At 45.1% G+C, this 10,157-nt stretch overlaps 4 non-coding genes across 4 annotated transcripts; all 4 read right to left on the bottom strand.

The window, feature by feature from the left end:
* Positions 1-216: 216 nt before the first annotated feature.
* Positions 217-289, bottom strand: trnak-uuu (transfer RNA lysine (anticodon UUU)). The gene has a single exon. It is a non-coding gene; the product is annotated as a tRNA-Lys (tRNA).
* Positions 290-1,366: 1,077 nt separating this feature from the next.
* On the bottom strand, positions 1,367-1,439 carry trnak-uuu (transfer RNA lysine (anticodon UUU)). The gene has a single exon. It is a non-coding gene; the product is annotated as a tRNA-Lys (tRNA).
* A 1,074-nt stretch (positions 1,440-2,513) lies between these two features.
* Positions 2,514-2,586, bottom strand: trnak-uuu (transfer RNA lysine (anticodon UUU)). Its single transcript has one exon. It is a non-coding gene; the product is annotated as a tRNA-Lys (tRNA).
* A 5,567-nt stretch (positions 2,587-8,153) lies between these two features.
* On the bottom strand, positions 8,154-8,225 carry trnag-ucc (transfer RNA glycine (anticodon UCC)). Its single transcript has one exon. It is a non-coding gene; the product is annotated as a tRNA-Gly (tRNA).
* Positions 8,226-10,157: the final 1,932 nt, after the last annotated feature.

A 10,157-nucleotide genomic window follows, 5' to 3' on the forward strand; every position in this document is an offset into this window, starting at 1 on the left:
CGCAAATTTGGAGGATCTGAAAGAGATCAATTCAAACAGAAGTCACGCGTTGCGGGAGAAACAACCGCGAGTTTGGCAGCACCTGCGACAGTTCGGAAATGCAGGCAAAACGGGCCTGTGCTTGCTTCCGCCACCGCCAGAACGGGAGGGCCATTGAGTCTGATTTGCTCGCACCGCCTTCTCTGTTTTCCCGTGGCAGTGCAATTTAAAAGCGACCCCCCGAGCAGGGACTTGAACCCTGGACCCTCAGATTAAAAGTCTGATGCTCTACCGACTGAGCTACCCGGGCTCCTGGCCGGCTCCGGCCTGAGCCGGGTAAGACGTTCACGCTTCACACTGTCGCGCAGCCATTCTGACACAATCCACACAATTCAGTGGGAAAGACTTGCAGCCCCGGCTGTGCAGGGCCGATTCCAAGCCGCCATCTCTCTTCATCACCCCCACTCCATTGTCGCACCGTCCTCTCTCTACTGTAACAACCCTCCTCAACACACACCTCTGGCACCGTCCAAGCCATCAGCAAGCTTACAACACAGCACCGCCAAAGTAAGAACGGTGCTCATGAGGCAGCCTCGTCATCATCCCTCCAACACCACGCACAGTCCCTACCCCCAGCATCCACTCTCTGCTCGACACAATCCACCCCACCACAAGCCGCAGACACCGACACTCCCACACGCACTGCCACATCACCATCAGCTCCAAAACAAGGAAGATGCGCATGAAGGTTCCGTTTGATGTGTCGGAGTTGATGTAGAAAAAAGGCAGACCATCGATGAGAGCTGTCTCCATAAATCGAAACTTCAGCATGTGCAAATATAATCAGGATTTCACTGCTGCCTCCCAGCGCCACGGACCCATGTCGGATTCGAACTTCGGTCGACTCCCTGCGTGGAGTTTGCCCATTCTCCCGTGTCTGCGTGGATTTCGTCCGACGGATCCGCTTTCCTCCCACAGACCAAAAGTGTGCAGGTCCGGTGTTCTGGCCATGCTAAATTGCCCATTGTTTTCAGGGATGTGTAGTTTCGGTGCATTTGTTCGGGGGTAAATGCATAGTCATGCGGTAAGGGTTTGGCTGCCTGGGGGATGCTCTTGGGAGAGTCGGTCGCCTGTTTCCACAGTCGAGGGATTCTATGCTAATTTCTGATTTCGCAAATTTGGAGGATCTGAAAGAGATCAATTCAAACGGAAGTCACGCGTTGCGGGAGAAACACCGCGAGTTTGGCAGCACCTGCGACAGTTCGGAAATGCAGGCAAAACGGGCCTGTGCTTGCTTCCGCCACCGCCAGAACGGGAGGGCCATTGAGTCTGATTTGCTCGCACCGCCTTCTCTGTTGTTCCGTGGCAGTGCAATTTAAAAGCGACCCGCCCGAGCAGGGACTTGAACCCTGGACCCTCAGATTAAAAGTCTGATGCTCTACCGACTGAGCTAACCGGGCTCCTGGCCGGCTCCGGCCTGAGCCGGGTAAGACGTTCACGCTTCACACTGTCGCGCAGCCATTCTGACACAATCCACACAATTCAGTGGAAAGACTGGCAGCCCCGGCTGTGCAGGGCCGATTCCAAGCCGCCATCTCTCTTCATCACCCCCACTCCATTGTCGCACCGTCCTGTCTCTACTGTAACAACCCTCCTCAACCCACACCTCTGGCACCGTCCAAGCCATCAGCAAGCTTACAACACAGCACCGCCAAAGTAAGAACGGTGCTCATGAGGCAGCCTCGTCATCATCCCTCCAACACCACGCACAGTCCCTACCCCCAGCATCCACTCTCTGCTCGACACAATCCACCCCACCACAAGCCGCAGACACCGACACTCCCACACGCACTGCCACATCACCATCAGCTCCAAACAAGGAAGATGCGCATGAAGGTTCCGTTTGATGTGTCGGAGTTGATGTAGAAAAAAGGCAGACCATCGATGAGAGCTGTCTCCATAAATCGAAACTTCAGCATGTGCAAATATAATCAGGATTTCACTGCTGCCTCCCAGCGCCACGGACCCATGTCGGATTCGAACTTCGGTCGACTCCCTGCGTGGAGTTTGCCCATTCTCCCGTGTCTGCGTGGATTTCGTCCGACGGATCCGCTTTCCTCCCACAGACCAAAAGTGTGCAGCTCCGGTGTTCTGGCCATGCTAAATTGCCCATTGTTTTCAGGGATGTGTAGTTTCGGTGCATTTGTTCGGGGTAAATGCATAGTCATGCGGTAAGGGTTTGGCTGCCTGGGGGATGCTCTTGGGAGAGTCGGTCGCCTGTTTCCACAGTCGAGGGATTCTATGCTAATTTCTGATTTCGCAAATTTGGAGGATCTGAAAGAGATCAATTCAAACAGAAGTCACGCGTTGCGGGAGAAACACCGCGAGTTTGGCAGCACCTGCGACAGTTCGGAAATGCAGGCAAAACGGGCCTGTGCTTGCTTCCGCCACCGCCAGAACGGGAGGGCCATTGAGTCTGATTTGCTCGCACCGCCTTCTCTGTTGTTCCGTGGCAGTGCAATTTAAAAGCGACCCGCCCGAGCAGGGACTTGAACCCTGGACCCTCAGATTAAAAGTCTGATGCTCTACCGACTGAGCTACCCGGGCTCCTGGCCGGCTCCGGCCTGAGCCGGGTAAGACGTTCACGCTTCACACTGTCGCGCAGCCATTCTGACACAATCCACACAATTCAGTGGGAAAGACTGGCAGCCCCGGCTGTGCAGGGCCGATTCCAAGCCGCCATCTCTCTTCATCACCCCCACTCCATTGTCGCACCGTCCTCTCTCTACTGTAACAACCCTCCTCAACACACACCTCTGGCACCGTCCAAGCCATCAGCAAGCTTACAACACAGCACCGCCCAAGTAAGAACGGTGCTCATGAGGCAGCCTCGTCATCATCCCTCCAACACCACGCACAGTCCCTACCCCCAGCATCCACTCTCTGCTCGACACAATCCACCCCACCACAAGCCGCAGACACCGACACTCCCACACGCACTGCCACATCACCATCAGCTCCAAAACAAGGAAGATGCGCATGAAGGTTCCGTTTGATGTGTCGGAGTTGATGTAGAAAAAAAGCATCTGCTCTATTATCCTAACCCGACCCTCATTTGCTCGTAGCACTTGGAGTAATCCAGGTATTCCTACACGTGAAAACCTGTTTTTTAACCGCCTGCCAAATTTCCTATTTTCTCTACTCAAAACTGTATCCTTTCCTCTTCCTATGTCGCCCTAATGTGTACAGCCATCTCCTGCTGGTCTCTGCACAAGTTGAGAATAGTCTGCACCCTCTCGGTGTTTTCCTTAACTCTGGCACCAGGGAGGCAACACACCATTCTGATGTCTCATTGTCAACGGCAGAAACATCTGTCTATGTCTCTGCCTAGACAGTTCCCTTTCGCAATTGATCACTTGCAACCTGACAAATCTTTTCATTACATTAGAGTTAGTCTCGATACCACAAACCTGGGCATCAGTGCTACATTCCCCGAGAGTTCATCAACCCCTACATTTTCCAAAACAACATACTTGTTTGGGATAAGAATAGCCACAGAAGTCTCCTGCGCCACTTGTTGCCTTTCTTGTCTTTCCTCGAGGTAACCCGTCTACCCAACTGCATCTGCATTTTTCTACCTTTTTGAAATTGCCATCCATCAAGAACAAAAGAACAAAGAACATAGAATATTACAGCGCAGTTACAGGCACTCCAAGCTTGCGCTAATCCATATCCTCTATCTAAACCTGTCACCTATTTTCTAAAGAGCTGTATTCATCTGCTCCCTGCCCATTCATTTATCAGTCTAGATACATCTTAAATGACGCTATCATCACCGCCTCTATCATCTCTGCTGGCAATGCGGTCCAGGCAGCCACCAACATCTGTGTAAAGAACGTTCCACGCTTATCTCCATTAAACTTTTCCCCTCTCATTTTGAACTCGTGACCCCTTGTATTTGAATCCCCCAACTCTGGTAAAAAGCTTTGTGCTATCCACACTGTCTATACCTGTCATTATTGTGTAGACCTCAATTAGGTGCCCCCTCAACCTTTGTCTTTCTAATGAAAATAATTCTAATCTACACAACCTCTCTTCAATGCCAGCACCTTCACACCAGGCAACATCCTGGAGGACCTCCTCTCCACCCTCTCAAAGCAGGCAAAAGTCGGGACTGCAGATGCTGGAGATCAGCGTCTAGATTAGAGTGATGCTGGAAAAGCACAGCAGGTGAGGCAGCATCCGAGGAACCAGGAAAATCGATGTTTCAGGCAAAAGTCCTTCATCAGGAATGGCTCTCCAAAGCATCCACATTCTTTTGGTAATATGGTGACCAGAATTGTACGCAGTATTCCAAATGTGGCCGAATCAAAATCTTTTATATCACACCCCTGGCTCCTGTAACTTCCCCATTGCTGTGACTGCCGCTCTAACCTATCTATGCTCTCCCATAGGATTCACAACCAAACACACTAATGGTTATGTCTGCAGGACGTAACATTAAAATTCTCCCTAATCTCCCACATCAGATCGGAAAGGACATCACTACTGACGGCTGTCTTTGCACTTTAACATTTTACAGCGGAAAAATCGCACAGTTTTACTGCTCCAAAAACATTGCTCTATGATAACTTGGTATTTATGTTTTATGTTTTCAGAAAGTTTAATCAAGAGACAGGTCTCAATAAAACATATAAACATACGCATTTTGGATTTTCAAAAATACAGTAAGTTAGTCTTTCAAACAAAACTCGGAGGTGTTCCCCTGCTTGAGCGGTTCTCCAGAGATCCCTCCAACGTCAGCTGTGAATTTCACTGTTTGTTTATTTTTTAAGGGAAAGCTCTAATGTCTAAAGATGCTTAAAACTACACAGCACAGCCAGTCAGCTGTGCAAGTTCACTTCTTGGTCCGGTGCAGGTTCGCCGCTCCTTTCTTCACCTGTCATGTGGTACCTGCTCTCTAATTTCCACTCTTTTTTTAAACCTACCCTTTGTTTTGTTTTTTCCCCCGAAGTTCCAAAACAAAGCAACAGCTTAGAAAAGAGTAATTACTGCTCCAAGAATTCGAGGAATTCAACTCTAACACTGTAAAAATCTCAAAAAAGGAGCAGCTCTTACAGCCACGATTTTCTCCCATTCTCCATCTTGGATTAGCCATCTTTTGCTGTGGAAAAAATGACCATTTTAAATGATAGAAAGTGTCTGATCAAAGGACCATGCAGCTTTGGGAAGGAGGCAGATGCTAAGAGATGCCCTGACTGCGTTGCCTCCCCTGCCCAGTGCTGTGTTGTGTGACTCCCTTCCTCGCACTCAGTCACTCACTGTTGGCCTGTTATCCAGCTCTGTTATAAGATCTCTGGTTGGAGTTGGACTGACAGTCACTGTCCTTCTTTTCCACAGGGACTCAAGCCCCTGATTGCATTGCAATGGCTGATCCTCAGGCCCTTCATCTGAGGACAGTCCTGCTGGTGTCAAGTTCAGTGCCTGAGTGACAATTCATCCATTGAGCCTTCATGAAAAGAGGGGATTCCGTTGACTCTCCAGCTAAGGCATTGCCCGGTTGGAGAGTCCAACCATTTCTCCAACCATGCAGAAATCAGCCTTGTCTGGATGGAGAGAATGAGTGATAGAGGTTCACTGTCCAACAGAGCTGAAGTGCGATTGAAGTTTACTAGTTGAGGTGTAGAGTATCCACCAAAATATTCTCTGAATAGGACTGGGCATGGTATCACAAGACATTATTCAGTTGTGTCAAGTGGGATCTAAATTTTTATTTATTCTGTTAGAATTTTAGTGGAAGTCTTCAATTTTAAAGTGTTTTCAAATATCTTAATTTGTTTTTGGAACAAAACTTTTCTAGTCTCTGAGTAAAAGAATGAACATTAACATCGATTACACACACCACGTTCCCATGCCTGACCATAACCATTGCTCAGAAACAACTGCAACAAAGAACAGTAGAATCATTTTCATGTAAATAAGATTTAAAATTCAAATTTCTTAATGGTTCCTACAAGCTCATCATAACTTCCAAATTTTTTTCTGAAACTAATGCGTGCACTTAGTAATCATGAAGAATTCTTCTGTTTTTTTTTACCTTATTTCCACTGGAGTAAGTAAACTTTACGCCAATCGATTGTTGCAGTTCTCAGGTCATGATCACTTTCTTCAGCTTCTTCAATTTTATCTCTTTCATCAATTTACGCTGTAGTCGCGCGATCTGCTTCAATTCGCGGAATACACTGATGAGCTCATTAAACTCTCCATTGCTCAAAATGTCAAACATATGGACTTTCGTTCATTAAATGATTGACTTTGAATAGAGATTGTGCAGGATGAGGGTTGATCATCTCACAGAGCTATATTCCACACATGTGCAGTGAAGTGAAAGCAAAGCTGACGCTTCTCCCCTATGTTTACTGTTTGACAGAATAAAAGCGGTAAATAAGGGGCCATCCATTTCTTCTCAGTCCGGTATAAAGGTGGGTGGGGAGCCTCAAGGTTCTCAAGTATCTTTCTGGTCAATCATCCAACAACTAAAACTGCAACAGTTTCTGTACAAGTGCCTCATTTCACGAGAAACAATTTGATAATCTTCTCTGATCATAAAAATCTTAAGGAACATTTTCACCATGAAGGGAGTGGGTTAAACATTCCTCCTGTTGGTTCGGTTTGGTGCTGTTGAACTGAACCATCCCAATCATGAAGGTCTCGTGTTTCAAGCACAAGCCTGACCTGGTTCCTTAGTATCGGTTGAGGTTGCAGGTGGGGATAGAATTGGCCTCAGGACCTTGGGCTTAGATGTCATCTATGGTCAAATAGCCAGTCCACAGGGCTGTTGAGAAAATGGAAGGTATCTGTACAAAGTCTTCTCATGAATTATTTTTGAGGCCAGAAGGTGAAATTTGAAATTGGATCTGATATTTAACTAGGCTTCATTCCACTTTTACAATACAACTTGTTAATCCTCAGTTTTGCAATGATTTTAATAAGATATGACCTTGACATCTATGTTTCCACTGACCCCAGGTTTTAGTCCTCGCTGTGGGAAGTGAGGGTCGGGGACAAATTCACGCAGCTGGTGTGCTGAGTACTCTCAGAACTATCCCGTCATTTTGAAATTTTCTCTTGGTTTGGTGCAGGTGAACCCGCCCATGCTTTATATTTGGAAAGTACAGCAGACACATGGACAGTGCCCCAACCATTAGGACTGGCTGTTTGACAGAACAAACAGAATGAAAATAGATTTAAAATGAATGGAGAATCTACTTTGCCAGAAACAGATTGGTAAAGGAGGTCAGATTCTTTGTGAAAAGGAGGTGTTGTGATATCACTGACTATATCACACCTCATTCAGTAACAGAACCACAATAACCAGTATTTAATACATTACAAATGGTACATCTTGTACACACCAGATCTCCAAGATGTTTCATTCTCACAGTAAATGTGTGTGTTCCCATTCAGTGCTCCAGGTTGTGTCGTTTATTGTCTTCCCATATCATTCTCCCGTAGCTTTGTTGATTCTGCAGAAAGACATTAAGCCAGTCAGGCCCCAGCATCTTTCATACATAAAACCATACAATAACTTTAAAAACTGCCTGAATAATGTTTTGCAGTTTTGTTTCTTTTCTCTCAACAGCATTGGAGAAATTACACTTGCTCCCCTTCTCCTATGCACACAGACATAGTTTGACCTTCCAGTCTGGGAGAGAGAGAGAGGGAGAGAGAGAGAGAGAAGTGCTGGATAAATTCATGTCTTTATTCGTTATTAGAATGGGTCAGAACTTTCCAGATGGTCAGAGGCTGAATATATGACTGAGTGATAGGTAAAATAAAGCAAGCAGAACAATTTTGAATGTCAACTAAATCTTCCAAATAACCAAGGGATTGTCCATAGATGGGTTTATTCAGATTTGCTTCATTATTGTCAAGTGGATTTCAAGTTTGATTAAATCAATAGATGTTGCATGATGATGTCAAAAAGGGCCATCAGAACATTGAAGCAGATTTCTGCAAAGCCTGGCTTTTCCTGATAACAGACTACAGTCTGCAAATGAATATTTCAAATGATTTGCAGAACATATTGTAATTATACATGTTATGATATCACCAATGTAGCTTCAGTCCAACAGTAAAAATATACAAACAGAACGATTTATAAGACGCTGCATTGCGATGGCCGGGAATCGAACCCGGGTCAACTGCTTGGAAGGCAGCTATGCTTACCACTATACCACCATCACACTGCTATGATTAAAATGCCCTTGAAAAGCTATAAAGATTTCAAACCCTACTGTTGAAGAATGGATCTCCTGTGTCGCAATTTGGCTGAGTAGCATTAGAATTGCTGATGGGAAGAAAGTTTAAAATCTCAACTTCCTATTTCCAACTAAGTAAGTGCTCCCAGGATAGCAAGTTCAAGATTATCATTGATCCAACACAGAAGCCTCACAGAATGTAATAAGCCAAAAGTATGTGACATAAGGTAGTTCATTTGGAATGGACCAAATTTCTCTAAACTTGAACTCGTGAGAATGCATGATCAAAAAGAGATCAGCTTTAACATGCCCAGCTGAAGGCAGTACATGACAATATATTTTAAATTATCATGAGTAATTAATCTGCTTTTTGCATGATATTGAAAGATATGTTTGCATTAATGTATAATTTACTTGTTCATTGATAAAACCTGGCATGTGTTTATTTTTCTTACTGAGATTAACAATCTTAGTGTATACAGCAGAAAGAACCATGAGACTAAAGAGACAAAATCATATTCGAAGACAAAATGATTAATCAGACACACATTCAGACAAACCAAGTTTTAAACTGTCAGACATTCATGAAGATCATCCAGGTCAAGTAACAAGAAGTACAGGAAAGACAAGCAACCTTTCACATCAGAACAGAACACACTCAGGCTATCAGTTTGCGGTTAGAGGGGAAAGAATAAAAGCGAACCTGAGGGTCAACCTTTATTTACACAGAGGATGGTATGCATATGGAATGAGCTGCCAGTGGAAATAATTGAGGCATGCACGTTAGTAATATTTAAAAGGCATTTGGACAAATACATGGATAGGAAAGGTTTAGGAGGATATGGGCCATGTGCAGGGAAATAGCATGGATGGCCATTTTGGTCAGCATGGACCAGTTTGGCTTGATGGGCCTGGCTCCATGCTGTAGGACTCTTTGACTCTATGACGTAAGTGATAATATATTCAAATCACACAAATATCAAGCAATCTAGGAGAAAGTGAGGACTGCAGATGCTGGAGATCAGAGCTGAAAATGTGTTGCTGGAAAGGCACAGCAGGTCAGGCAGCATCCAAGGAGCAGGAGAATCGACGTTTCGGGCATGAGCCCTTCTTCAGGAAGGGCTTCTTTCCTGAAGAAGGGCTCATGCCCGAAATGTCGATTCTCCTGCTCCTTGGATGCTGCCGGACCTGCTGCACCTTTCCAGCAATACATTTTCAGCAAATATCAAGCAATGCCTATCTCCAACAACAGAGAATCCAGTCACTCTCTCCATAATTTTCAATGGAATTATGATTACTGATTCCATCAGTTTCAGCATCCTCAGAGATAGTATTGACCCCAATTTGACCAGCAGTTAAAATATAACAATTTTTACAATTAATACTGAATTGCAATGCCAAGACATCTTTCAATGAACACTTGAAGTAACCTTGACCACCCAATCCCCATGCACATAGTCTGTGTCAGGCTGAACTTTGTGACTAGTCATTATCTTCATTTCCTGTCTTACTTAGTGCATTAGCAAGATTTTAGAATAAGATGAATATGTTAATGATGAAGGTGTCAGTGGTGATGCTCCTCTGATATAAGCAGAGACATGTTCAGTGAGCAGAAGAAGAGTGGAAACATTGGACTAGAGCACGGTTATGAGTATAACATAAATCAAAATGTTCAAAAGGCGTTAATAGCATTTACAGAGAACGAAGGTGATTTCATCTTTGCTAAGGCCAAGATAGAGATGCACAAGCCTTAGAGAATGAGAAGTATGATTAGACAGAGTATCAACAAAGGTATAATACAGAAACATCCCAAAACCCTTGGCAGAGAGTATTAATAAAGTAACAACAAATAGGGTCACAACACCTCTGATGAAGGTAACAGTTGTGAAGGAGCAGCCTTCATAGTAATCTCAGCCT

This window comes from Hemiscyllium ocellatum, chromosome 28 (genome assembly GCF_020745735.1).
Source record: "Hemiscyllium ocellatum isolate sHemOce1 chromosome 28, sHemOce1.pat.X.cur, whole genome shotgun sequence".
Lineage (NCBI taxonomy): Eukaryota > Metazoa > Chordata > Chondrichthyes > Orectolobiformes > Hemiscylliidae > Hemiscyllium > Hemiscyllium ocellatum.